At 40.1% G+C, this 27,343-nt stretch overlaps 1 protein-coding gene across 1 annotated transcript in view; it reads left to right on the top strand.

Annotated features, from left to right (window-relative positions):
• NCALD (neurocalcin delta) overlaps positions 1-27,343 on the top strand; it is a 478,271-nt gene that overhangs the window by 28,872 nt on the left and 422,056 nt on the right. The gene's annotated exons all lie outside the window — the stretch shown is intronic.

The raw sequence follows: 27,343 nt of genomic DNA, 5'->3' as shown, positions 1-27,343 counted from the left end.
CAGTTCTTTAGATCAAGTAACGAGGGCTCCTGCCTCACCATCAGAACACATGTTCTTTATTCACATCTCGCTGGCCCAGCTCAGTTCTTTAACACAAGCCACCCACCACACGTGGTCCTGCCTCCCTCATTCCATCTGCCACCATCTATCTCTCGCACCCTTCTCAGTGTCTTCCTGGATGGGGCAGGAGGAAGTACTGGACACATTCCCAGCTCCATTTGACCATTGTACCACCCCCATATCATGTGACACAGGCCTCACTTTATACTCAACAAAACATACATTATTGCTAAAGCCAAGGCAGGCCGAAGTCCGAGCTAACTTCTCTGTTATTTTTCCAGGGCTACTGCAACAAATTAGAACAAATTGAGTGGCATAAAACCTCAGAATTGTATTCCCGCACAGTTCTCTGGTAATTAAGATGCCAGCTGGGCCCTGTTCCCTCCAATGGCTCTAGGGGAGACTCTTCTCTTGCATCTCCCTAGCTTCTGGTGGTTTCCAGAAATCCTTTGTGTTCCCTATCATGTGGACACATCACTCCAATCTCTGTCTCCATCTTCCTATGACATTCTTCTCTCTGTGTGTCTGTGTGTCCAGATTTCCCTCTTATAAGGACACCAATCATTGAATGACAGACTTCCTTAATCCAGTATGACCCATCTTAATTGATTATATCTATCAAGACTTTCTTTCCAAATAAGGACACATTTACAGGTACTAGGGGTTAGGACTTTAACATATCTCTTTGGAAGATACAATTCAGCCTATAAGAATGTCTTACTATAAATGGCATGAAGAAGAGCATTTGCTCATTAATAGGACTTAGTGAGATCTGAAGCACACACTGAAGGTACTAACAATCACTGGCTTGGAAGCAGAATGGAGTAGTGGAAATAGTACAGGATGTGGAGGCAGATGTGTTTAAATCCCAGCCCTAGTACTTGTTTGAGAGACCTTGGGCAGATCACTTCCCTTTTCTGGTCCTCAGTTTCCTTGTTTATAAAATGAGTACAATGTCTACCTTACAGAGCCATAAGATGATTTATACAAAGCATCTGCTACAGTGCCTGGTACAGACTAAGTGCTCACTTAATGCTGTCTCCAACCGCCCTTTTAAATTGAGCTGATTTCATGTAAATAAAGTTGCGAATTTCATTGTATTCTTCACAGAATTTAGAAGTAAAAAGTCTCTAACTAATACTGAGTTATTAGCCAGTCTGAACATCACCTAAGTTTTGTATTTGAAGAGTGACCCTTTTGGAGTGTGATTGATAATTTTGGATATACAATAGGAAATGCCTTTCATCATGAAGTGGATGGTGAAATGTCCATCACTGGATACTTTATAGATAATCAAATACCCTGGCTCATTTATAAATAATTGCCTTAGGGATGTGATTGGAAATGATTAACCCTGATGAATTCTTGCCACTCTGGGCTCATCTATCTTATCTTCAGGAATTTGTGGGGCATTAAGGTATTTAAGGGCAGAGTTTGTTTCTTTTCATTAACTGTCACATCAATTAGGAATTGTGTTTGACTGCAGGGTGGAAAGCTAACTTCAGTTGCTCAAAAGCACAAGGATTTGTTTTGTTTGCTCTTAGAAAAAATACTGGCGGTAGTAAGACCAAGAATGTATGGCTATGTTTTGGTCACTGGGGACCCAGGAACCTTGTGGTTTTCTGTTCCATTTTTACTGCATATTGTTCTTAAGACAGCCTTATAGTCCAAGATGGCTTTTGGAGCTTAAACCAATGTTCTAGGTAGAAAGACGGAGAAAAGAAGAAAGAGGCAAAGGGCCATGCCTCCCAGCTGAGTCAATCCTCTTGAGGATCTTTACCCAAAACCTACCTTCTGTTTTTGCTTTGTTTGTTTTCTAATCTTACCAACCATACTTACCTTTAAGGAAAGCTGAGGGCATGTCAATGTTTTTAGCTGGGCACTTTGCTACTCAATAATGTAGATAGGAGAGAAGGGATATGTTGACAGCTAGCAATCTCTGAGTCAGTTCTCTCAATGCATTTGATAACCTCCTTCATGATGAAAAGCATTTCCTACTGTCCAATCAAACTATTATTCAGACTCCAAAACAGTCACTCTTAAAGAATAAAAAGAGTAGTTCTTTCTAGAGCACCTAGCATAGTTCTTTAATTCATCAGAGTTTAGTGAAGTCATTCATTTTTACAACAAATGGTGACTTTATTTATTTATTTTTTTTGGAGACAGGATCTCACTCTGTTGCTCTGGCTGGAGTGCAGTGGTGTGATCATGGCTCGTTGCAGCCTCAGCCTCACTGGGCTCAGTGAGTGGCTCCTCCTCTGCCTCCTGAGAAGCTGGATCTACAGGTGTAAAGAGTGACTTTTGTGTGCCTACTAAATACCTGGCAATGTGCAAAGCTCTATGGTTAGAGCGATGAGTAAGACAGACATAGTCCCTGCTTTCATATAGTTATAGTCCAGTGGAGGGGTAGAGGTGCATAAGTCAAAGAAGCACTTGAAGACATGAAGAATTCCTATTGTGATAACAAAGAATGATGTGAGAGGTGCAAAAAATGGAACTGTCTTAATTGGACAGAAAAGAGCTAAGAAAGGCTGCTGACTCCATGGATGAGTTGGAATTTGATGGATAGGTAGGAAATAACTGGTTGAAGGGGATATGTGGGTAAATAGCATTCCAGTAATTCCAGGCATTCCAGGAAGAAGGAATAATACAAAGGGAAGGTCAATGTGGGAGGAGCGTGGAAAAAGGCTTGTTGCTGTGACTGGAGCACAGAGAGCAAGAGGAAGCACATTATGAAATGAGACAGGGACCAGACATGTGGGGATATGTTAGGCATATTAAAGACTTCAGTCTTCCTTCCAAGAGCAGTGGGAAGTCACTGAATTTTAAGGTGGGGGTTGTTACCAGAAAGGGGTCCTGATCCAGACCACAAAAGAGGGTTCTTAGATCTCACACAAGAAAGAATTCAGGGCGAGTCCACGGAGTAAAGTGAAAATAAGTTTATTAGGAAGGTAAAGGAATAAAGAATGGCTACTCCATAGGCACAGCAGCCTTGAGGGCTGCTGGCTGCCCATTTTTTATGGTTATTTCTTGATTATATGCTAAACAAGGGGTGGATCATTCATGCCTCCCCTTTGTAGACCAGACCGAGTGAGTTCCTGATGTTGCCATGGCATTTGCAAACTGTCATGGCACTGGTTGGAGTGTAGCAGTGAGGACGACCAGGTCACTCTCATCACCATCTTGGTTTTGGTGGATTTGGCTGGCTTTTTTATTGCAATCCATTTTATCAGCAATGTCTTTATGACCTATATCTTGTGCTGACCTCCTATCTCATCCTGTGACTTAAAATGCCTTAACAGTCTGGGATTGCAGCCCAGTAGGTCTCAGCCTCATTTTGCCCAGACCCTATTCAAGATGAATTTGCTCTGGTACCAACACCTCTGACATTTTTCCCCTCCCTTTTATGAGAGAACCCTTAATCCTAAGAGTTGTAAAGGGACAAAGATTCATCTTCTGTAACTTCTTCAGGCTGAATAGGGGTGATGATATTCCTGCCTAACTATTAGGGTCTCTTGTGTTCAGGGTAGAGAGGAGCTCAGTCAGAAAGCATCAGTATGGTGAGGGCCATTCATAACTCCAAGTTTTGACAAAAGGTGATATCTGGAAGATTAATAACTGTTTGATTTAATAAAGCATTCAGTAAGCTTGCCCTGCATTCCTACACAGAGTATAACAGCACTATATTCTATAACAGCAAGGCAAAATAAGTAAAATTATCCCAAGTAAACTAAATAAGAAGGCTTTCCATGAACTGGCCAACTGTTGAAACCATGCTGATATGGGGTTGCTAGATGATTACAGTGTGCCCAGAATTAGAATATTGATTCAGATTTTTACATTATCCCTCCTTCTTGTTTCTTCTGAGGAGCAGTCAGACATCACTGGTTGGTTCACAGCAATAAGCAAGGTTAGCCTAAATTGCAGAAACAAACTCAAAAAACAACTAAGACTAAAATCTAATAACAGGTGTACCATAGTTCTTGAAACATAATTTTTCTTTTTTTCTCTCTCCAGTTTCCCATTTTTACTAACAACAACTCCTGATAAGACTGATTTGCTTTATTATACTTGGCATGATTACTTGTATAAAGTGCAGCAAGAATAATTATTTTTCACCTAAGCTCTTTAAATTGGCTTTGATGGAACTCTGTTCCATAGACAGAATCTCAGATAAGACTTTTTTTTTTTTTTTTTTTAAGCCAAGCCCAGCCACGGGTTTGTACCTTCAAATACCTATGAGTTGGGTAAACTACTCTCCTCTTGAGGTCCCAAGATACACTGGGGCTCTGGGGCCTGTTAGAAAGTGACATTCTTTACTTACCACAGGTCAGGAACCCTGTACATGGTTTGTAGACAAGATATGAGACCAGTTTTCCCAAGGGGCTTCTAATAGTTCTGTCTTGGCTCAAGTCAAGTTTGATTCCTTAAAGGAAAGTGCACCATTCCAGACAATGCCTTAGTAAAATAACCAATTTCTCCAATTGTGTCCTATTACAAAAGAAAACAGATTCTTATTGTACTTATGCAAATAACTATATTGCCATAAGTTAAGAATACTCACAACTAGTTTCCAAATTCCAGAGAAATCAGGTAGAGAGAAACAAATATGCTCCAAATTTTATTTACAGAAGTATACTTTACTCGGTTGTTAAAAGCTATAAATAGCTCAAAAGAAAAGTTTTCTTGGCTCTGGAAAACAAAAAGATTCAGCAATGTTTTAAGCAAAAAATTTAAAAAAGATTACTTCAGTTTTTTATTAGTTCAGTCCATGCAGTTAACTCCTGTTCTGCTTGAACAGAACTCCTGTTCTGTCATGAACATTTGAGCTCTCCATGAGAGTCTTGAAAGTTTTTCCTCTATTCTAACCTCACAGTCTCCAAAGTTATCAGAAACTTACATTTAAGAATGTCTGTCAAAGTCCTGAAGCTGATGATAAGCCACCTTTTGAAGAGGATCAACATAAGACAATAATCATCTGTGGATGGCAAAAAGTTTTAGGACAGACACTATTAAAGCCACAATTAATAAGAAAATTTGGTTACTTCTGTGGTGTATAACAGTTTCACATAACAATTTTAACTATTGATAACATATACTAAATCATATCAGAATTATAGGAGGTTCTCATAATTTTGGAACACATACCAATAACACATTTATGCAAATACAACCCAAAGAAAGCCAAACACTATTTCATATTTGACAATGCTTTCTATATGATTTTTGTACCAAATAAGTCAATTTTCACCTTTATATTTGTGTAATGTTAATGTCAACTCCAATTTTTAATAAAACTTGATAAAATTAAAATCTATCCAATTTTAATTAGTTTGACCTTAAGATTTTTTTTTTTTTTTTTTTTTTTTTTTTTTTTTTTTTTTTTTTTTTGAGATGAAGTTTTTGCGCTTGTTGCCCAGGCAGGAGCACAATGGCATGATCTTGGCTCACTGCAACCTCCACCTCTGCCTCCTGGGTTCAAGCAATTCTTCTGCCTCAGCCTCCCAAGTAGGTGGGCTTACAGGCAACTGCCACCATGCCTGGCTAATTTTTGTGTATTTAGTACAGATGGGGTTTCATCATGTGGACCAGGCTGGTCTTGGACTTCTGACCTCAGGTGATCCACCCACCTCAGCCTCCCAAAGTGCTGGGATTACAGGTGTGAGCCACCACACCTGGCCAAGATAAGATTCTTATAAACCTTTTATAACCCTTTACAAGTTTTTGTTAAAGAGCAGATTAGATTAGTGCTTTAAGAAAAACCTGTTGTGCTTTTATTCTAATGTTTAATTTACAGAAAAACTGAATACCCCTTTAACTTTAGCCAATTTGTTCACACACAGAATTTCTTTTATGAGATTAATTTTTCACAAACCTTCTACAACTTGTTTAAACCTTCAGCTTTATCCTATCTAACTTAAAACAACCCTTTAACCCTTTAGTTTAGGCCAGAAATCCACATTCCCATGACTTTTTATAATTTTTTACCAAAAACACGTTTCACTTTCTTTACACACCTTCCACGTAAAACTGTTTAAATTTTCCAAAGATTCATTCCAAAGTCATGTGAACTAAAAGGCATTACACTTTTTACTTCTCTTTTAAAATATTTAAGCTCTTGTTATTCTTAAGTCAATTAAAGCTCTTTCATACATAAGTACCACACACACAACATATAGAAATACACAGACAGAAGAAGACCTAGTAGTTGTAATATTTTTCATTTGCCAGTTTATTTTCTTTCCCCCCGCCTTTTTTTTTTTTTTTTTTTTTGAGACAGAGTCTCTCTCTGTCACCCCGGCTGGAGTGCAGTGGCACGATCTCGGCTTACTGCAAGCTCCACCTCCCGGGTTCATGCCATTCTTCTGTCTCAGACTCCCGAGTAGCTGGGATTACAGGTGCCTGCCACCATGTTCGGCTAATTTTTTGTGTTTTTAGTAGAGATGGGGTTTCACCGTGTTAACCAGGATGGTCTCGATCTCCTCACCTTGTAATCTGCCTGCCTTGGCCTCCCAAAGTGCTGGGATTACACGTGTGAGCCACTGCACCTGGCCTATTTGCCAGTTTCTTAATTGAATTACTGGCTTCAGGATGGACCCCGGGGCCAGGAAAGCATGTAGTTTTTATGGCGTAATAAGCAAACACAGTTGGAAGGCAAAACAGATCCCCCAAAATTAAGGGTCCCAGTTTTATATCAGATTCTGGATCCCCAAAAGAGGGAATCAGCCCATCCCCAAAAGGACATTTCCTACCTAGTTATTACACACCAGAGCTGTCTCATAATGTGAAGTGATTTCTGATGCTCCCAAAAATCAAAAATGTCAGATAATGCAATGCAAAACAGAACAAAGCCTTAGATTTTGAGAGAGATCTATTTTTAATTCCTAGAGAGCTATCTACTTTTAATTTCTGGGGTTCCATGAGGAAAACAGAGGTTGTTCTTCCCCCTCCCGCCGCGAAAACAGGGTCTGTGGCACCTTCTGTGTTTTTTCCCAAGGAACTCCAGGCTGTTAGAGCTTGAATACCCACTTTTAATTAAGCTGACTTTTAACCATAGTACTCTTTAAAAACATCCTTTTGAATTTTTTATTACTCATCTTTAGCCTGGCCAAACGGCAAATATTTCTGGCTTTTGAACTTTACTAAAAGTAACCTCACAGGTACTCTGAGAAAGGAAATTCAAGACAGTTTGTGGAGGGAAAGAGAATAAAAAATGGTAAAGGTCATGCAGATATTAAATCAGGAAGAACTCAATCCCTAAGCCAGGAATTGAACCCTGAAACCAGGCCACCATTGTGAAAAGAGAAAGCATGGCCACATGGTTACAAGGTCAAGCTCCCAAGGACATGACTGACCAATTTCCTGGGCCATTTTGAGCAGCAGGCTTAGGTTCTAAGCCCATTTTCTATCCTAAGGTAACCCTCTCTATGACAGAAAGATACAGAAAGACAACTTCATAGCACAAAGTGCAACAGATTTGCTACAGCTTAAGATTAGCCTCACAAATCCTTTTTTTCCCATTAATCAAAACTTTACGGAGGAGATAAACAGTAATTTTTTACCATTCATTTAACTAGTTTGCAGAGAGAGAGAGAGAGAGAGAGAGAGAGAGACAGAGAGAGAGAGAAAAGCATTGCCTAAGGCAGGGTGGGTAAGGTGAAGATCTCAGGGAGGCCAGAGAAAGACCCACCCATTGCTCATAAGTTCAGGCAGCTGCTTGTCAGTCGTGAAGGGATCTTTTCCAGAAGTCCCGTCAGCTCTCAAGTTTTCCCTTTTGGGAAGGAAAAAACTCCCCATGTCCCATGGTCCTGTACATCCCTAATTTTGTCACCCGTAGCCGTCAGCAAAGACTGCAAGGCAGGTTAATCCAAAGAGAATAGCAGTTAACATCCCATAGTGCCAAACCTGGTCTTAGTCAAAATTGACTTTACTGACCCTCTAAATCTTAAGAAGGACTCTAATCTTCTTAAGTTGGACCTCAAACCCAAGATTGGTCAAGCATCCTTGCCTTTTATTAAGAGGGGCCTATAACCCACTCTGTCTTAGGAGAGACTCTAACTCCCCTAAGTTGGGTCTCTAACCCAATCCCATCCTTTACCTGGGTGCCCTACCACTTACCCAAAGTCGGCCAATCAGTGCTGCAGTCTGTTTCTTTTGGGTTGGGGGTGGGAGGTTCTTCAGTATCGTCTCTTTCATGGTTTGCCAGAAAGATGTTACCAGACCCCACCACTTACCCAAAATTAGCCTTTGGGTTGGGGGGTTTCCTTACTATAGTCCCTTCCATGGTTTGCCAGAAAGATGTTACTGGAAACGGGTCCCAGTCCAGATCCTGAGAGAGGGTTCTTGGATCTCACACAAGAAAGAATTCAGGGTAAGTCCATAGAGTAAAATGAAAGCAAGTTTATTAGGAAAGTAAAGAAATGAAGAATGGCTACTCCATAGGCAGAGCAGCGCTGAGGGCTGCTGGTTGCCCATTTTTATGGTTATTTCTTGATTATATGCAAAGCAAGAGGTGGATTATTCATACCTCCCCTTTGTAGACCATACAGGGTAAGTTCCTGATGTTGCCATGGCATTTGTAAACTGTCATGGCACTGGTAGGAATGTAGCAGTGAGGACGACCAAGTCACTCTCATTGCCATCTGGGTTTTGGTGGGTTTTGGTTGGCTTTTTTTTTGCTGCAACCTGTTTTATCAGCAATATATTTATAACCTGTATTTGTGCTGACCTCCTATCTCATCCTGTGACTTTGAATGCTTTAATAGTCTGGGAATGCAGCCCAGTAGGTCTCAGCCTCCTTATACCAAGCCCCTATTCAAGAATGATTTGCTCTGATTCAAACACCTCTGCATGTGAAATGATCATATTTGCTCTTTGAAAAGATTACACTTATAGAGGACTGGACTGAATGGTGGCAGACTAGACAGAAATCCAGGCAAGAGATGATAGTGACTTGATTCAAGAGGAGGGTAATTATGGGTATGGAGAGAAGTGACTGGATTTAGGTGGACAGATTCCTTGAACCACTTGACTTTTGGGAGCTAATGGTGGTATAGATGTGTCTTTCTGAGATATAAAATTTCATCTTTAATATGGAAAAAGAGTGGTTACATTAGATTCATTGGGAATAAGAGGGCTCTGTTCTACAGGTTTATTTAATCTCAAGATAACCTCGACATCGCCAGACTTGGATTGGTGATATTTTTGTCCTGGTTTGGTCTTAGTGCAATATTTGTAATTCCATATAGTTTTCCAATAATAAACTCTGGTATTTTGATAAAATGTGCACAAAAGACCTGTACAGTCTTGTGCACTCAGATGAGCAATGCTCAAGTGATGTTTTCTTTGCCTGTATGAGAATTGTTAGCTTTTTTAATTTCTCAAATTTAGAATTTGAGAAAGAATTGAGAAATTTTAGGTGCCCAAATGTAAACATGTTTTAAACAGGGTACCCAAATGTAATGTTTACTGTTGACTCTTTTCCATCCATAACACTGCAAAAATGTCAGGAAAAATATATTAAGCTGCATAAATACATAAGGACAAAGAAAATAAGAAATCAGATGACTATATATGAGAGTCAACAAAATTTTGAAATATGGAAGGCAGTTGGATGAATGGCAATTAACTTGAATTTTAGTTTTTTCTGCTTGGTTAAAAGCCTAAAGCCAATTATAAACAAGCTGATTTTTGCCACAAAATTCCAGACAGGCTCAGATATTGGTGCCAGTAGATACTTTAAAAAAAATTTTTTTTTAGACAGAGTCTTGCTGTCACCCAGGCTGGAGTGCAGTGGCACAATCTCAGCTCACTGCAACCTCCTGGGTTCAAGCAATTCTCCCTGCCTCAGCCTCCCGAATAGCTGGGATTACAGGCACCTGCCACCATGCCCAGCTAATTTTTGTATTTTTAGTAGAGACTGGGTTTCACCATGGTGGCCAGGCTGGTCTTGAACTCCTGACCTCAGGTGATCTGCCTGCCTTGACCTCCCAAAGTGCTGGGATTACAGGCGTAAGCCACCATGCCTGGCCAGCACTAGATACTTCTAAAGGCAGGGTTGATAGGAAGATTTGTTTAAAAAAGATTCCTTCTCTTCCATCATCATGCTAGGGAAGTCTGTTTATTCTGCATAGATAGGAATTTACTGTCTAGAGAGGGTGACTGGGAACTCCCAGATGTGGGACAAATCAGATATCTGGCAATGTTTGGAGACATTTTTTGTTGTTTCACAATTGGGTGGCAGTTTCCTAGTGGCATCTAGTGGGTAGACGGCAGAGTTCTGCTAAGTATTCTACAATGTACAGGACATCCCCATAACAAACAATTACCTGGCCCCAAATATTAAGAGTGTTGAGGTTGAGATACCCCAAGTTAAGTGAAGATCTAGGGTGAGACTTTCTGCCTTCCATCCAACCAGGCATGTGCATGTACAGACCCTGCAGGAATGGGGGAATAGCTCTGTGGGGAAATTGACTAGCAAATCAAAAGACACAGACACCTGCAGATTTCTTAACAAGACAGGTTTCTGCCAATCACCCATTGTGAGTTTTACTCATTCTCCCAGAACTTCCATTCAAATTCTTATGACTCTTTCTTAAATACAAGCAGAGAGCCACATATGACCAGATAGTTGAGGGAGTCTCTTACATAAAAAAAGGAAATAAAATTGAAGAGAAAAAAGAATTCAGAAGAAAATAATGAATACAAGCAATAGAAAAAAAATGCTAAGAATAACTTGATCATAGTAGCTCCCCTGCCAGGCAGGGTATCTCACACCTGTAATCCCAGCACTTTGGGAGGCCAAGGGAGGAGAATGACCTGAGGTCAGGAGTTTGAGACCAGCCTGGTCAACATGGTGAAACCCCATCTCTACAAAAATACAAAAATTAGCTCGGCATGTTGGTGTGTGCCTGTAATCCCAGCTACTTGGGAGACTGAGGCAGGAGAATCACTTGAACCCGAGAGGCAGAGGTTGCAGTAAACCTAGACCGTGCTGCACCATTGCACTCCAGCCTGGGCAGCAAGTGCGAAACTCCATCTCAAAAAAAAAAAAAAAAGAATAACTTGATCACAGTATTCTAGAAAGATAAGAGATGCTATTGCACTCCCTAAATTAGAATAGTGTGCTATTAACAAGAAAGGGATATTGACAAAATAAGTTATTAAAAATATGAGAGGAGGAATAAAAAAGGAAGGGTTGGGAAATGAAAAATTCTCAGAAAGCAGAATAGAAAGACTAAGGGATAAGGAAATAGGAGGGAAAAGATAGCAACGAAGAAAAAAAATCCAAGAGGCTTACCTCCAATAAATCAGAATTCCAAAAAGAACATAGAAGGAAATCAGAAGATAAAAAAAAAAGAAAGAAAAAATTTTCCCAAAGGGCGTGAATTTCCAGATTGAAAGGGTCCACTGGGTGTCTGGTAGAAGAGATGCATATCATCATAAAATTTCATACCAGGAATGAAGAAAAATCTTATGAGCTACCACAAAGAATAAGAAATCGGTTATTAGACGGACACTATACTTTTCAAAAGAAATATTGGAGATGGAAGATGATGGAGCACAGCCCTCAACAATTTTGAGGGAAAATTATTTCCATTTAGAATTCTATATTCTGTGGAAATTCTGACAAATGTATAGGTGGAATAAATACATTTTTCACAATTACATGACTGAAGGAATTTCCTTTCTATGTATCTTGCCTTAGGAATAGCTGGGGATGTGCCCCACCAAAAAGACATCTAAATCAAGAGGGAAGAAGAAATGGGATCAGGTCAAGAACCTGCACAGCAAACAGGAGAAGGGAGTAGCCAATTTACAGTGTGCATCAGGCCCACAGAATTTGGAAAGATTCTAACAGGAGGATGAAGCACTCTAAGAAGGATGTCTTTAAGGAAAACAAACAAATAAAAATGATGTAATTTAATATTGTTACAGTAGGTAGTTAGACATAAGCAGGGCGGGAGAGCCCTCACCCCGCCAACCCAACCAGGAAAGTCAGGAGACCATCAGGTGATGGTCAGGCAGTTGTTAAACTGTCTCTCTAAAATAATAATTGGTTGCAGGCAGCACCAGGGAAAGGCAGTCTTCCAATAGATAGAAAACACCTGAAAGTGGTGATCAGCAGCTTCCTGATAAGATCTCCATAGTTGGGCGGGTTCAAGCTTGTGGACTAAGAGGCCAAATAGTGGAGTTTATCTGGTATGTGACCTTCCTCTAGGAACACTCTGCTGGTAAGGGAAAAACGCCTCAAGTGAGCATGTGTACAATTTCACACTGCACGTGGGGCCCCTCCCAAATGCTGGCAGGCCACTGTGCATGCAGACAACACCCCACCAAGGGAAGAATCAGGGGAGAAGGGAGCATAAACCCTGGAAGCATGCTAGCATATAAAACTCCAGGTCAAAGGTCAAACCAGACACTTGAATCTCTCAAGTCTCCCCATTGGTCCTCTTCCAAGTGAACTTCCTTTCGTTTCTGCTCTAAAGTTCTTAATAAGCTTTCATTCCTGCTCTAAAACTTGCCTCAGTCTCTCACTCTGCCTTATGCCCCTCAAATTATTTCTTCTGAGGAGGCAAGAATTGAAGTTGCTGCAGATTCATGGCCACTAACCTACTTTGGTGCTGTGTGATTTGGATACATTCCCTAGCGGTAAGAATATCTTCAATAAAAGAAATGTTAGGGTTTTGTTTTCAGGACACATAAGTGAAAGTAATGTAGAAAATTAAGTAAATGAAAAATGAGGCCAGGGCAAAAGAAAAGACATGAGCCAGAAAGGAAATCTCTTCTGACTGTGCATTTAGAGAGTGCTCAATCTGCACCTGCACTGTGTAAATGTTGGCACATAATTATTCAGGCCCATGAAGTCGGTGTGAATACTTTTTTCATTTTACATTTGTTGAAAATGATGCACAAGGTTACATACCCAGTGCCTGGTGGAGGCAGAATTTGGTCAAAGCTGTCTGGAATCATAGTCATAACAATGTAAATACTGTATTGCTTTAATCAAAATAGCGATATGACTATATAGAGGTGATGGCGGGGTCAGAAAATGGGAGGAAGTAATGCAACAGCTAGGTGATACTCTTTGACAGCAAGAAGTAGATGTTGTCTGAATGGAAAAAGGAAATGATAGCAATGAAAGAGTTAATGTAAAAATGTGGAGATTATGATCATAGAGAATAGCCAAAAAGAGTCGAGAGTGCCTACTTGGAGGGAATGAGACTGGGAGGGGATAGGAATGGGGTAAAATTGGCAGCTCTTTTTCTTTCCAGGCTTAGAGTGCTCTTTGACTTTAATAATACATATGTGTTAGTCTGATTTTTTGAAAAGTTAAAGATAAAAAGAATAAAGGAACCCTTTAGCCTTGTATTGGATCACCCAGTTGTAATCTAAGCTTCTACACAGGAAAGGTTCATTATCCCCATTCACAGAGGCATTTCACCTTTCTTTTATAATTGCAGCCATCAAGCTTTCATTGGTTATGGGAAGGCTTATAGGGTGTTCTAGAATGGTCTGCTTATTGCCAAAGATAAGCCAAAATCATGCTGAGCTGGTTTGAAATACTGGTCTGCTATTCATAAATTATTTCAATTCGAGAAAAAGGTCTTCCTGGCTTGAGTTTGTAGATTTAATTAGACAATTTCAGAGTCAGTTATGGAGCCAGTTGCCATTTTAGGGTTGAGTCAGGGTTTATGAACTCATCCATGGGGAAGACACTGAGGTTATATTTTGCTTTTATGAGTGTTGTCTCCTGTAGTTTTTTCATTCCTTATCTACTGAAGGAAAAATCACTATTAATAAATACAAGGAGTGAAACAAATTGACTTTTCTTTCGTTCTTCTGGAACTAAGTAGAGGAGACGTTTGCATCTCAGTAGTAATTCTTCTTTTTGTTCTGAGCTCTCTGTTGCATTATTCACCCGTGGACTGGCAAATTATCTGAGTCAGAACCCTGGTCGGAATGGCCTCAGCCAGGGACTGAGAGGCAGACCTAATGCTAACATGAATTTGCAGCCCCATTACAGTTGCGCCCTGCGGTGGGGGAGAACTCAGTCTCTTACGGCCAGGAAGTCTTCTGAAGCGAATAGGCTTCTATTCTGTTTAACCACCATGTGGTCTTGAAAACTCCCTCCTGTTTCTTTTTTTCAATTTTAAAAATCCGGTGATTTCTTTCCTGATGCTCTAACATAAAGAAAAATAATGATTCTAGCCGTGACTGAGGAAATAGTAATTGTAAATGTTAAACAATGCATGGGGGTAAGTTTTCTATGTGGGGCATTTGGGGATGCTGCATATTTGACCATCTGGAATGGGAGTTGGAGGTGGCCGATTGTGATTGCTCCACATGTATTTTAGTTAGAGAAGGATCCTGGGAAACTTTGCAATAAGAAGCTCCCTTCATTTGTATCAATTTCTGGCAGGGACAGAGAGCTCATGTGTCAATCATACCTTTAAAGAGAGCTTTACTTCTCAAATAACTGCCCATAGAAAGGGCTATTATTTGAGAATAATAAGCACCAAGAGAAAGTCTCTCAGGGCAACTACTGACACCTTTTTATTGCTTTTTGCACTCTTAGAGGTAGAAAACAAGCCACTAACTTGGTTGTGGCAGCATTAATGAGTATCCCTGTGGATGGGGCAAGGGGGATGTTGGGCTATGAAACCAGATTTAGACAGGCAGTGTAAATACAACACTCAACTCTGCCCTCTTCATTGTGTGATTGTTACAAGGCAAAGCAGTAGGTTAGGGCCACTCTGATGGACCACCAGACACTAATAGCTCATATTTACACCAATAAACCAAATGGTTGCCTTTAGGGCTAATCCAGCGGCTGGAGGGGTCCTTTAGGCTTGTGTTGGTAAAAGCACCAGTCGTGCCCAACCCAGGGTTTCTCCAGTGCCTTGTAAAGGGGCTGCCAGCAGAGCTCTTTAATTTTTATGTTTATCAAATGATGTTCTGTGTTTCTTCTTATGACAAAAAAGGAATCATCTTTAAATGTCAGCACGATGCCTGGCTTAAGTCCGCTGGCTGACGGACTGAACTAATGGGAGAATTGCAGAGTTCAGAAGAGGTGAAGTGCACATGTGCAAAACCAATGGGCTTTTTACCATTATTTGAATACTCCTCGACTTAAATCAGAAATAGGCGTAAATGAGCTAAACTACTTTGAAGCCCAGGGCCCGTTTGTGCCACAGCATACTTTTATTTCCATCAGTGTGATACTAACAACATTAAGGATCAATTTTCTGTACAAAAAGGCTGTGTTGAGACAGGGAAAACAAAATGACTCATTAAAGAGGTTTAACCTCAAAAATAATGTGTAAATACATTTGAATTCTAAGCAGACCCAGTGGTAGGCTGGTTATATTGTGCTCATGTGATTTTTTGACATTGTGGTAAACAGTATGTTTTCTAACATTATTAAAAGCTTGAATATTTTGTTCTTTTCGTTTTTGTTTGTTTTTGACAATAAGAGAAGAGCCACCAAGAGAAGGGGTCGTAAAAGAACACTTTTATTGCTTCTATTCATAAGGGAGTAGTTCTCGAACTTGGGGAGCTTGTATAAAGCCACCTCCCAGAGCTTTAGATTCAGAAGGTAAAAAGAGGGGTCCGTGAATCGGAACATTTACAAAGTGCTGCAGGTGATTATGCTGCAGGTGGTCCGAACACCACACTTTGGGGGAAGAAAACCCCAACCAACCAAACAAAAAATTTCCTTCAACCCTTCTTTGGCATCAAAACTTGTCCCATGTCTCAAACCCTCAGGCCTTTGCACACTTTTAGAGGCTTGGCCTCACTGTTGAATGAGTGGGCTGGAGACACAGACCAGCTGGAGCCTCAGAGCCCACTGGTCTTATATAATTCAAGAACTGTTGATTAGGTATGACACACGCCAGCCCTTCTGTCTCCTTGCAAACACAGTTTTTATGGGAGCCCCAAACCCTCATGCCCACCATGCAGAGTGTTCACAGAACATTTAGTGTTCCCAGAGGTTCCCCATGCTTTTGTTTGAGAGCCTTCCTTCTGAGTAAAATGAAACTCCTAAGGCTTTCTCTTTGATGAGTGGGAACACCTATTAAATTCCTTCTCCCTACCCTACCCCTGACAAGAATATGTTAATCCCATAGGGTTGAGGTCCCCTGAAGTTCTATGACCAGCCCTGACAGGAACAGAACAATAGTTTGCCCGGGAGTCAACCCTTAAAATCTGCAGTAAAATACTTGGCCTGCCTCCCACTCCCTTTGTGCTATCTGAACAAATGTGGTGTGCCATGCTATATTGTTTTTGGGTAATTCTGCAGGCCAGTATTGAAATGAATGCTTGTAGGAAGCTGTCAAGATGAACCTAGCATTAAGCTATAAAGGTCAGTTGGAGGTAGTTTAAATAAAGGCATTTGCTTGGGGTTGTACAGAATAATGGAACTCTTAAGTGAGAAGTCGAAATAGCAAACACTGCTGGCTGCCAACAGCACACCGTGCCATTAACCTTTCATATGAAGTCATTGGAAGATAACTGAATTATATTTCCTCGGGTGGATTTTTTTTTAAGAAGGTGAGTGGCAGCAGGGATCTATTTTTATTAAAAAGGCTTGAGAAATGCAGTGAAATGGCTGTGTGTTTGCAATCAGGTCTTCCCTGTTATTTGACAAGGCCTGAGTAATCGGAGGCAGAAGAATCAGTAGTTCTGCCTCGTTACTGTGGCACTTTGCTGGATGTGCTTTATAATATTTGGGCAAATGTGCCATTATCCTTGTGTCTTAATTTCTCACTTCCTGAAATATGACTTTATGCTTCGTAGCATGATGGGATTTCCTTAAATGTTGGCAGATTGCTTTATGTGTTCAGATGTGCAAAGGGAAAATAACTGAATTTATTAATTATGCATTGCAGTTCATATTCATTTAAAGCTGTCAAGTGATTAGCTGTGGGAGGTGCGTGAGAAAAGGACTGTTAAAATGACAGCAGTTGTTGCTATAGATAGGGCTGCTTGTTGCTATGCCCATAACCTCTTAAAGAAATGTACCATTGACACTTTAAACCCTAGTTAATCAAAACTGGGTTATGGACAACAGAGTCATTTATATTTCCCCCTTTATAGAGAGCACAGGCTATCCTGTGATTGCCTTCCAAAAGAGTGGATTCCATGTATAGAGATCATGTTCCATGACAGGAAGTGCTCATCCTTCCTATTTGCAAATTAAGACTTTGCCAGATGCTAGCAGGTGTCATGAGAAAGACACATACACCTGTGGGTCTCAGTTTCTCTCCCTAGAAAATGGGGAAAATACGGTGGTTGTGCAGAGTGTCCTCTTTGGTCCAGCTCACTTACCCAGGATGTATTTGCTATTTTGGGTTAGAAAAGAAGTAACAAGGCCGGCTGGTAGCTCTGCAGTGTCTGGTCTTAGTTGGTACTCAGTGCTGTTTGTGTGCACGAAGGAAAAGCTCACTGAAGCTAGCTCAGGTAAAGGGGGTTTCATGGAAAGGACACAGCAAACTCCCAAACACAGGTATTGCAATGCAGCCAACCTTCATGGAACTGCAGCAGGAAATGACTAGAAATGAAGTGGTGGTCTCCAGTGGCAGGAGTTTTCTGGTTTCTCTGTATCTTCTCAGCCAGCTTCCTCCACTAGGTTCGAGCATGTTTCTGATCTCTGCAGTCTGGAACTCACCACTGACTGTAGATGCTAAGACCCATATTCCTTCATTGACCAAGTATTAATAAGTGCCTACAGTGCTCCAGGCGCTGTTTTAAGCCCTGGTCTCCTGTGGAAGGTTCAGGCAATAATCAGATAAAAAGCAAACCAATCAATAAACAGTATACTTTCAGATGCTGATGAGTGAATGCGCAATAAAATAAGGTATAAGGTAATTGGATGGGGGAATGTCATGCCGCTTTAAAGAAAGTGACGGCGGGGGGGGGGGGGGGGGTGGCATTTGAATAGACTTGAATCATGGGCAGAGCCTGCAATGCAAAGATCTGGGGAAGACAATTCCAGTCAAAGAGGCCAGCATGAATCAAGGTCGTGTGTCAGGAGTGAAGGTGGTGCTTTGAAAGATCAGCAAGAAGTCACGGTGGCTGAAGTATAATGAATTAGGGGTGAGTAGTGGGATTTGAGGTCTGAGAGGCAAGAGGGACATCTCACAAAGGGACTTGTAATATGGTCAGACATTTGGACTTTTTTTCTAAGCGAAATAAAAAGCCATTGATTGGAAGGGTCTTAAGCTGACGAGTTACATTTGATCATGATTCACATTTTTAAAAGATCAGTCTGGTGGCTGTGTGAAAAACAGAATGTAGAGGAGCAAAAGTAGGAGCAAAGAGACCAAGGAGCTGACTATTACAGTAATCCCCTTGAGAGGTGATGGGGCTGGGCTTAGGGTGGTGGCAGTGGAGTTGGTGAGAAGGGGCCATGTAGGGATACTGCAGGATTTGTAGGTGAGTTGGTTATGGGGTGATAAAAAAAAAGAGGTAAATTGAGGTTGATGACTAAGCTTTGCCAGAGCAACTGGTTGCATGGGGTGACCATTTGCAGACATGAGGGAAGACAGGGAAAGGACCAGGATGGGGGCAAGGGAGGAGAGAAAATAAATTCATGTTTTGGACACGTTAAGTTTTGAGGTGCCTACTAGGTCTCCAAATGAATCTGTCAAGCAGCTACTTGGATATTTGAATCTGGAGCAGGGGAGCGGTCAGGACTGGAGATTAGCTAAATCTTGCCAGAGGTCTAGCTAAAATCACCCAGAGAGAGAACGTGTATACAGCAGAGGAGGCCTGGGGCTAATCCCTGGGGTACCCCAATATCTGGAGGTGGAGACAAAGAGGAAAGCCACCAAAGAGAACTGAGGAGGAGCAGCCAGTCAGGTAGGAGGTCAAATTCCAGAGACAGTGAATTCAACTGATATCTGGCCCACCAAGGTGTAGGGCTCCTTCCAGTCTGCTCTCTGTCCTTGACCCAATCAGTTGTAGCTAAAGGGAATGGGGGTATGAGGCCTGCTGTCTACTAAGTTTGTGGGCAGGTCCAGATTTCATGAGAAGGGGAAGGGATAGGCCAGGCAGGCATTCTAACACTTGCCTAAAGTGTAATTTAAATTTTGCTGACAGACTGTTAAGGGATATTATTTCTCTTTCTCTTTTTATCATATCTTTCTTTTAATTTATCTCATTTTTACAGACTTTTTGTTAGTTCCCTCTTAACTTTTACTTTCCAAACGATTTCAGAGGCATTTGGTACCACCAGTATCAGGATTTCTTCCTACTTTTCTGTCTTCTTTCCTTTCTTGGTCCAGCTTTTAAAGGTTTCTTTCCACGCTCCCGTCCATGGACACAATGCGGCCTCCGTATTTTGAACCCTGTGGAGGAACCATAGGATGGGGTGATCATCACAGTCAATTCTTCTCCAGGCAGTGGGGAAATGATCCTTTCAACGTGATACGAGTTTTGTTGGAATGAACCTTTCACCCAAGTAGTGCTAAGGCACCCCAGGAGGCTCATATTAGCAATTACCCCCACCGCAAAGTAGAGACAGGAAAGGAATAGAGAACATTACTTAATTTGGGGAGTTATGTGACTAGCTGTTGATGAAGAGAGACTACATGATTTCAGGAAGGGCCTGTAAGGGAAGGAACATGAATGGGGAAGGTGGTATAGCATTGCTTCACTCTGGCATCAGGCGGAATTCTCCATCCCAGGCAACAGGTCACTGTGCAGGTGTGAGTCATGGGTGGGCCACAGGGCCAGCAGGGTCACAAATGTAGGCAATTGTACAAGTCTACCATCGCCATTAGAAAAACAACTTCAAGTGTGTGTCATCTGAGAAGGAAGGCATGCTGTTTGCTTTAGGTAATTATACTTACCTGTAATTATTTATGTAATTACAGCTACCTGTAATTATTTGGGTAATTATAGTTACCTGTTCACCAGCATTTGAGGTACATGCTTAAAGATACAACCAGAGAGGATTTATTCAATCTAGAAGCCTCTTAGGTGAATATACGTATTATTTTGTGTTGGTTCCCTAGATCCTCCTTGCTCTGAGAGGATGCATTCTCTCTGGGGAGTCATTTTGAGCTTCTATTTCTCACATATAAATTGTGGATAATAGAGTTGACCTTTTTCACTCCGATTATTGAGTTTGATGGCTTTGAGATGTGGCAAATCCTATGTAGCTGCTAAAATCTTATTCCATTTCTATGTTCCCAACCTCTTGGCTTCATTTTTAGGGAGGCTTTCTGTTATAACCGGTACAGGCAGGTGGTTCAGCATCTGCCCAGGGAGAGTGAGACTGATTTTCCTTCTCTGCAAGCCTCTGTGTGGTCACTCATTAGTTTGACTTGGTTACTAACAGTAAGTCACCTGTGTTCTCTTAGCAGACTGTTTTACATTTTTAAAACATTTCAAAAGTTGAGAAAAGAAAGAGGGAAAATCTTCATAACACATTTTCTTAATAAACACGTTTTCTTTTTTTATTCCTTTTTGATCTTTATACTACTTATATGTATTAGAATTTTAATTATAGTATACACAAATGGTATATTCTTTATAGTATTTCATAATAGTTTTATTTTTTGCATACTATTTCATAGATTAGAATGACCATAATTTATTTGATATTCTCTTTGGGGACATTTACTTTGTTTCCAGTTTTTTTTTTTTTTTTTTTGAGACAGAATCTCGCTCTGTCACCCAGGCTAGAGTGCAATGGCGGGATCTCGGCTCACTGCAGCCTCCGCCTCCCAGGTTCAAGCAATTCTCTCCCTCAGCCTCCTGAGTAGCTGGGATTACAGGTGCTCGACCCACACTTGGCTAATTTTTTTGTATTTTTAGTAGAGACAAAGTTTCACCATCTTGGCCGGGCTGATATTGAACTCCTGACCTCGTGATCCACCTGCCTCAGCCTCCCAAAGTGCTGAGATTACAGGCATGAGCCACCATGCCTGGCCTATGTGGAAACATTTTCATGAGTCTTGATTCATCTTGCCAATGCCTCTTAAGTTTATTATTAAGATTCTTTTATTGATTTAAATAAGAAGGAACCTCAGAAGGGAGAACTATAAAGGAGAAGAAAAACCCCAAGAGATGCAGTAAATAATTATCCAGGTTATTCTAATTTTAGCAGACCTACATAATTCTACAGAATTATACAAACACACATTGTATAATATTATAGTATTAGACAACCCTCTGCCTTGGTACCACATTGTCCCATCAAGTCCTGAGAAAATGAGAGCAAATTTCAATGACAGCTGACCCTCCTGTTACATTACTTTAATCCTATAGTATTATGTAAATGTAATCCTATAGTTTTATATTTATGTTTCCATAAATATTCATGGACACATAGGGAAAAATTTCCTTTTGGTAACATCTATGAGGTTTATATTTTTCTTGATGTAGTACTTACAGTGAGTTATCTACTTGTTATATGTTCTCCTTCTTTCTTACCAAGAGAAATCTGAGTTTTTTCAGAGCAACAGGCCCCATTAAATATTCAGTTTCTCAGAGTGTCTTACAGCTAATTGGCCAGGGGACACAGTTCTAACCAATATAAAGTAAGCAGAAGTCTGTGATGCTGTCTCTTCCCCTTCCTCCTTCCTTTTGCCTGTGATGCAGCTGTGACGCATTGAAGTGTAGCAGCCACATTATCACTTTATGGAAAAGAAGCCATACACGAGAAGAAATGACGGAGTAGTACGACAAAGTTCCCAGCTGAATGGAATCATAATGGCCCCACCCAAAATTGATTAAAAAGCCACAACTGAATGGAATCATAATTGATATACCCCAAATTGATTAAAAAACTGTTGTTCTAGTTTATCTCATATATTTTACAAGCATCTTCAAGTTCTTTGTAGAAGGAAGTAGGTGTAAACCTGCATACACATCAGTAGTAATATTGTGTGGAAGTAAATATGCCCACAGGAAGAGGCAGAAGATCTCCTGTGGAACCAACGTGAGAGCTGCTGATCAAGTGCAGTCAGGGTTGATGGCCAGAAACCTAATTTCTGAGACTCAAAAACCGGTGAAAAAGTATACAGATCATCAGTCTGGGTTGGGGCACAAGAATGAAGATCTCGAAGAGAATATGACAAACAGGAAGGTAGGTCAGTCTCCTAGGGGTTCAGAATCAGCTGTCACACCAATGTCAAGAACTTCTGAGATAAAGACAGGGAGAACTTTACAGATGAGAATGGGAATTTCTTCTGGTGCCATTTCCTCCCTCTTAGTCCACCCATAGCTTAACCAACCCTCTGCCTTGGTACCACTGGTCCCATCGAATCCTGAAAAAATGAGAGCAGATGTTGATGAAAGCTTCCACATCTGATGATTGGGTGTTTTTTCCCGTAGACTAGCTTTTGGCTCTATACATTTCAAACCTTGTTTCTCCTTCGCCGCCCCCACACTTCAGTGCTAGACACCTGGGGACTTGTTCATGTCCTCTCGCCTTGTGCCTTCAGTAATGACACTGGGTGAATCAGCACAGTGGATGGTAGGAACATTCCTGAAAGTCCTGTCTACCATGGGACAGACAACAACCACTTAACTACACGTAGAAATGATCACAAAACTCATTAATGATGTCCTGCAAAACCTCTAACTCCAGGTATTCCAACTCAACTACCAGATTCCCAAAACATCTGGTGCAACTCTGGTTACCTTATGTAAGAACGAAGGAGAACTTGTGGTGAAAAGAGACAGCAATTTCAACCAGTCGCTGTTGAAATACCTTATTAATGCAAAAATTTTTAAAAATGGCTATGAAGGTACAGCATTAGGACCCTCCCGAGAGCTTTAGAAGGGGCTTATGTGCCCTGAGAAAGGGTCCTGAAGCTTAAGCTCCTGTAGCTTTAAGGAGAACCCATCTTTGTACACTCCTTTCAGGAGATGTGCCAGCAGCACATATGACACCCCGTGGACTGCTTTGTATGCCTCTTGACAATTTGAGACAAATAGCTTTAGAAATAATATATATTTTGTTTTGTTTTACAATTTTAGATAATCCATGCTATTGTTAAAAAAAAAGAGCATAAAATATTTTTACTGTAATTCTGCCATTTCATATAATGTCTTTCTGATAATCTTTACATCTATATATAGCTATATAGGTATATCTCTCTATCTCTCTATCCTCATCCAAAACAGGACAACTTCCAAATGTCATTTTAAAGATGAGATTTATTGTGAGCTTTCTTTTATATAATTATATGTCATGAAATATTCTCATAAAAGGGTGATATTTTTATTTTATTTTTTTGAGTCAGGGTCTCACTCTGTTGCCCAGGCTGCAGTGCAGTGACATGATCTCGGCTCACTGCAACCTCTGCCTCCTGGGTTCAAGCAATTCTCCTTCCTCAGCCACCTGAGTAGCTGGGGACTATGGGCATGTGCCACCATGCCCAGCTATAAAAGGGTGATTTAAAAAATAACTTTGGCTGGGCGTGGTGGCTCACGCCTGTAATCCCAGCACTTTGGGAGGGTGAGGCAGGCAAATCATCAGGACAAGAGATCGAGACCATCCTGGCTAACACGCCATCTCTACTAAAAATACAAAAAATTAGCCAGGCATGGTGGTGGGCACCTGTAGTCCCAGCTACCAGGAGACTGAGGCAGAAGAATGGCATGAACCTGGGAGGCGGAGCTTGCAGCGAACCGAGAGCACACCACTGCACTCCAGCTCTGGGTGACAGAGCGAGACTCCGTCTCAAAAAAAAAAAAAAAATTTAAAAAGAAAACTTTACAATATTCTAAATTTCCCTATTATTGGACATTTAGGTTATTTAAATATCTTTTATATTATAAATAAAGTTATGGTAAATATCTTTCTGCATACATATTTATGTGTACTTTTCATTATGTACATGATAAATTCCTAGAAGTGAAATTACTGAGTCACAAGATATAGAAAATGTTAAGAATTTTATACATACAGATAAGTTGTTCTCCAGAAAGTCTGTATGAATTTACACTTACGCAAAAAATGTGTGAGAGTGTTTTTCTAACCCTTGCCAGAAAAATGTACAATTATTTAGAAAAATCTTTTGAATGGTGTCCCATGGTTAATGCTTATTTCTCTGATGATTGTGATACTGAACACTTTTTGTAATTATTTTGGCTTTGTATAGCTTGTGTAAATTGTCAGCTCCTTGGGCAAGAGTTTTTCTTTTTTTTTTTTTTTTATTATACTTTAAGTTCTAGGGTACATGTGCATAATGTGCAGATTTGTTACATATGTATATTTGTGCCATGTTGGTGTGCTGCACGAGCAAGAGTTTTTCATTAGATGATTTTTAATTAAGGCACTACATTTCCCAAAGTGCATAAAGCCTATTAAATGTGTTATTATTATTATTATTATTATTATTATTTTGCTTTTTTCTCTCTGTCTGCTCTTTCTCTGGCTTTTCTTCTTTTCCCTAAGTAGAGGAGTGCCCAAAGAGCTGCCCTTCACAAACCCTGTTGTTGTCTTCATGTTAAACTGAGCCAGATGATACTGTCATTTTTGGAAGGCTGAAAAATGGTTGACTATCAGAAATTTCATGTGGTTAAACCTGATACATTTCTCTTGACAAATCTGATTTAATTTCCCTTTCTCCCTAGAGCCAAATCTTTCCCCTCTTTCAAGGGTCATTTTAAATGTGATTCTCTTGCTGAGTGCTGCCCCTCCCATCCTTCAGGGACACCCCAGCTGGAAATTCACCCTTCTGACAACCTTTACATGCACATCTTCTCTGGAACGTTTTTCTTCCTACCATCTGCTTATTTCAGAACTTTCTTTTATATTGAGATATCATTTACATAGAGTAAAGATGCAAAAATCTTAATTGTACAGCTTGATGAATTTTTACATATGTATATTCCTATGCAACAACCACTCACATCAAAATACAGAACATTTTTATCACTCTAGAGGGTTCTCTCCTGCCCCTTCCCAGGTGATAACCACTGCCAGCTACCAAAGGTAATGACTGTTTTGATTTCTATCATAGGTTACTTTTTCATGTCCTTGAAGTCAAATTGATGGCATCATACAATATATACTATTTTGTGTCTGGCTACTTTTTCTCAACACAACCCTTCTGAGCTTCATCTATGCGATTGCATGTATCAGTAGCTTGCTCTTTTTTATTACTGTGTGGAATTCCATTGTATGAATATGTAACAATTTGTTTTCCATACCGTCTCCTGCTGATGGATACTTGGGTTGTTTCCAGTGTTTCACAATAATGAATAAAGATGCTGGCGGGGCATGGTGGCTCATGCCTGTAATCCCAGCACTTTGGTAGGCTGAGATAGGAGGATCTCTTGAACCCAGAGTTGGTCTGTATCTTCACCATCATTTGATATATACATCTTTTTCATTCTATGGTACGGGTAGTGGTATTTCATTGTGATTTTAATGAGGCATGTTGTTTTAATTCCATGATGGATAACAATATTGAGCACCTTTTCATATGCTTAATGTCCATTTGGATATCTGCTCTTATAAAGTGCCTATTCAAGATTTTTGCCCATTGTCTTAATGACTATTTTTTGTGGTAAGTTTTATGGTAAGTCTTGAAGTCTGGCCACTTAAGTCCTCCAACTTTATCTTTCTTTTTTTCAGAGTTGTCTTGGCTATTTTAGATCCTTTAAATTTACACATAATTTTCAGAATAAGCTTGTCAATTTCTTCAAAACAATACCTGCTGGGGTTTTGACTGGGACTTTGTTGAATCTGTAGGTCAGTTTGTGAGAATTGGTATCTTCATCCGTGTACATTGTGTATCTTGCCATTTATGTAGGTCTTCTTTCATTATCTCAGCAATGTTTTCAATGTAGGGGTCTTGCATATCTTCTGTTAAATGTATTCCTATGTATTTGATTTTTTATGCCATTGTAAGTGGTATTGTTTTAAAATTTCATTTTCTGATTGCTGGTTGCTAATATATAAAAATACAATTTGTTTTGGTATACTAACTCTATTTTGTTTCTCTCCTTGCTTCACATATTCTTGTAGTTGTTTATAGATCAATTTCTTTGGATTTGCTAGATATACAATTATGTAACCTGCTAATAAAGGTTTACTTCTTCCTTTCCAATATTTATGCCTTTTATTTCATTTTTTAAACCTTATTGCACAATTTCTATACATTTTTCTCCCCTGTAAGCTGCCTGAGGCAAGATGCTTTGAGGCAAAACCCTAGCATAGTGCTTTAAACATAGAAAAGGCTGAGAGAATTTTGGTTGGTTATATAAATGATGAAGGGGAAAATAATGAAATTAAAGCTGTAATTTGCTATTCTATATGATCAGTGAACCACTACCAAGAAAAAGGAGACTGATTAAAAACCATTTTTATGAATTGATACATTTTTATTTGCAAGGATTGCCACAGGTGTGTTCAAGACTCTCCCAGGTCATTCTGCTTGGTTTGTGGTTCCTGGTTCCTGGATCCTACACTGATGTTATGTTCGTGTTCATTGCGTTCTTTCATAAGACTCTTACTAAGCATTTTGAGAATTCCAAAATAGCAGTAACTGCTTCTCCCCAGGATAGCACAGAGCAGATGGATCCCTGAACCTCATTGCCTTTGGTCCCAATTCCCCAAGCTTCTGTTGGTGTAGAAAAAAAAAATCTGCATTTTCAATATTGCTGGAGTGAAGCCTGGGAAATTTTCAGCTTTGAGTCTTTAAATTCCAACAAGCAATGTTATTTTTAGATTTCTGCTACACACTAGGAGTTTGTGAGTGAAGTCATATTAAGGGGTGAGGATGTGGGCCTGTGTGAGTGGGTGGTGGTCTTTTCCCAGTAAGCAGCCATTCTTGCCAGTTTTGAAGATACATGGGATTGTGAACTGGCTGCCCATGAGCTGAGATGACTCCCAAGGCAGGAAGAAAATAATTGATTGGACATTGATACCTATTTTTGCATTTGGTTGCAGTAGTTATTTCTCTTTTATAGATTTCATTGTCCACATGGCTGAAAGATGCATGGTAAGTTGTTTTCTAAGGCGGTAATTCCATTGTTTCTTTGCGAGCTGTAGATATGCTGTTAGACATTTAAACAGTAGATTTGCAAAGTATTTAAGGCAGTTTTGACTCCATGACCACAGGGATGTTCTCTGGTTTTTCCAGAGAGCGGTCCCCATGAATGAGCTAACTATGTTTTTGCTGTTGAATAAATATGGATCATCTTGAAAAAAGTGAAAGTGACAGAAAATAATAGAAAAGAGAAAATAAAAAATGAATACTCTTGTAAATTTGGATTAAATAATATAAATGCAGAGTGATAACTTTTTCAAATA

The sequence above is a fragment of the Rhinopithecus roxellana genome, chromosome 9, assembly GCF_007565055.1.
Source record: "Rhinopithecus roxellana isolate Shanxi Qingling chromosome 9, ASM756505v1, whole genome shotgun sequence".
Taxonomy (NCBI): Eukaryota; Metazoa; Chordata; class Mammalia; order Primates; family Cercopithecidae; genus Rhinopithecus; species Rhinopithecus roxellana.
The sequence above is the reverse complement of the archived record's forward strand: the minus strand, read 5'-3'. Positions and strand labels throughout refer to the sequence as shown.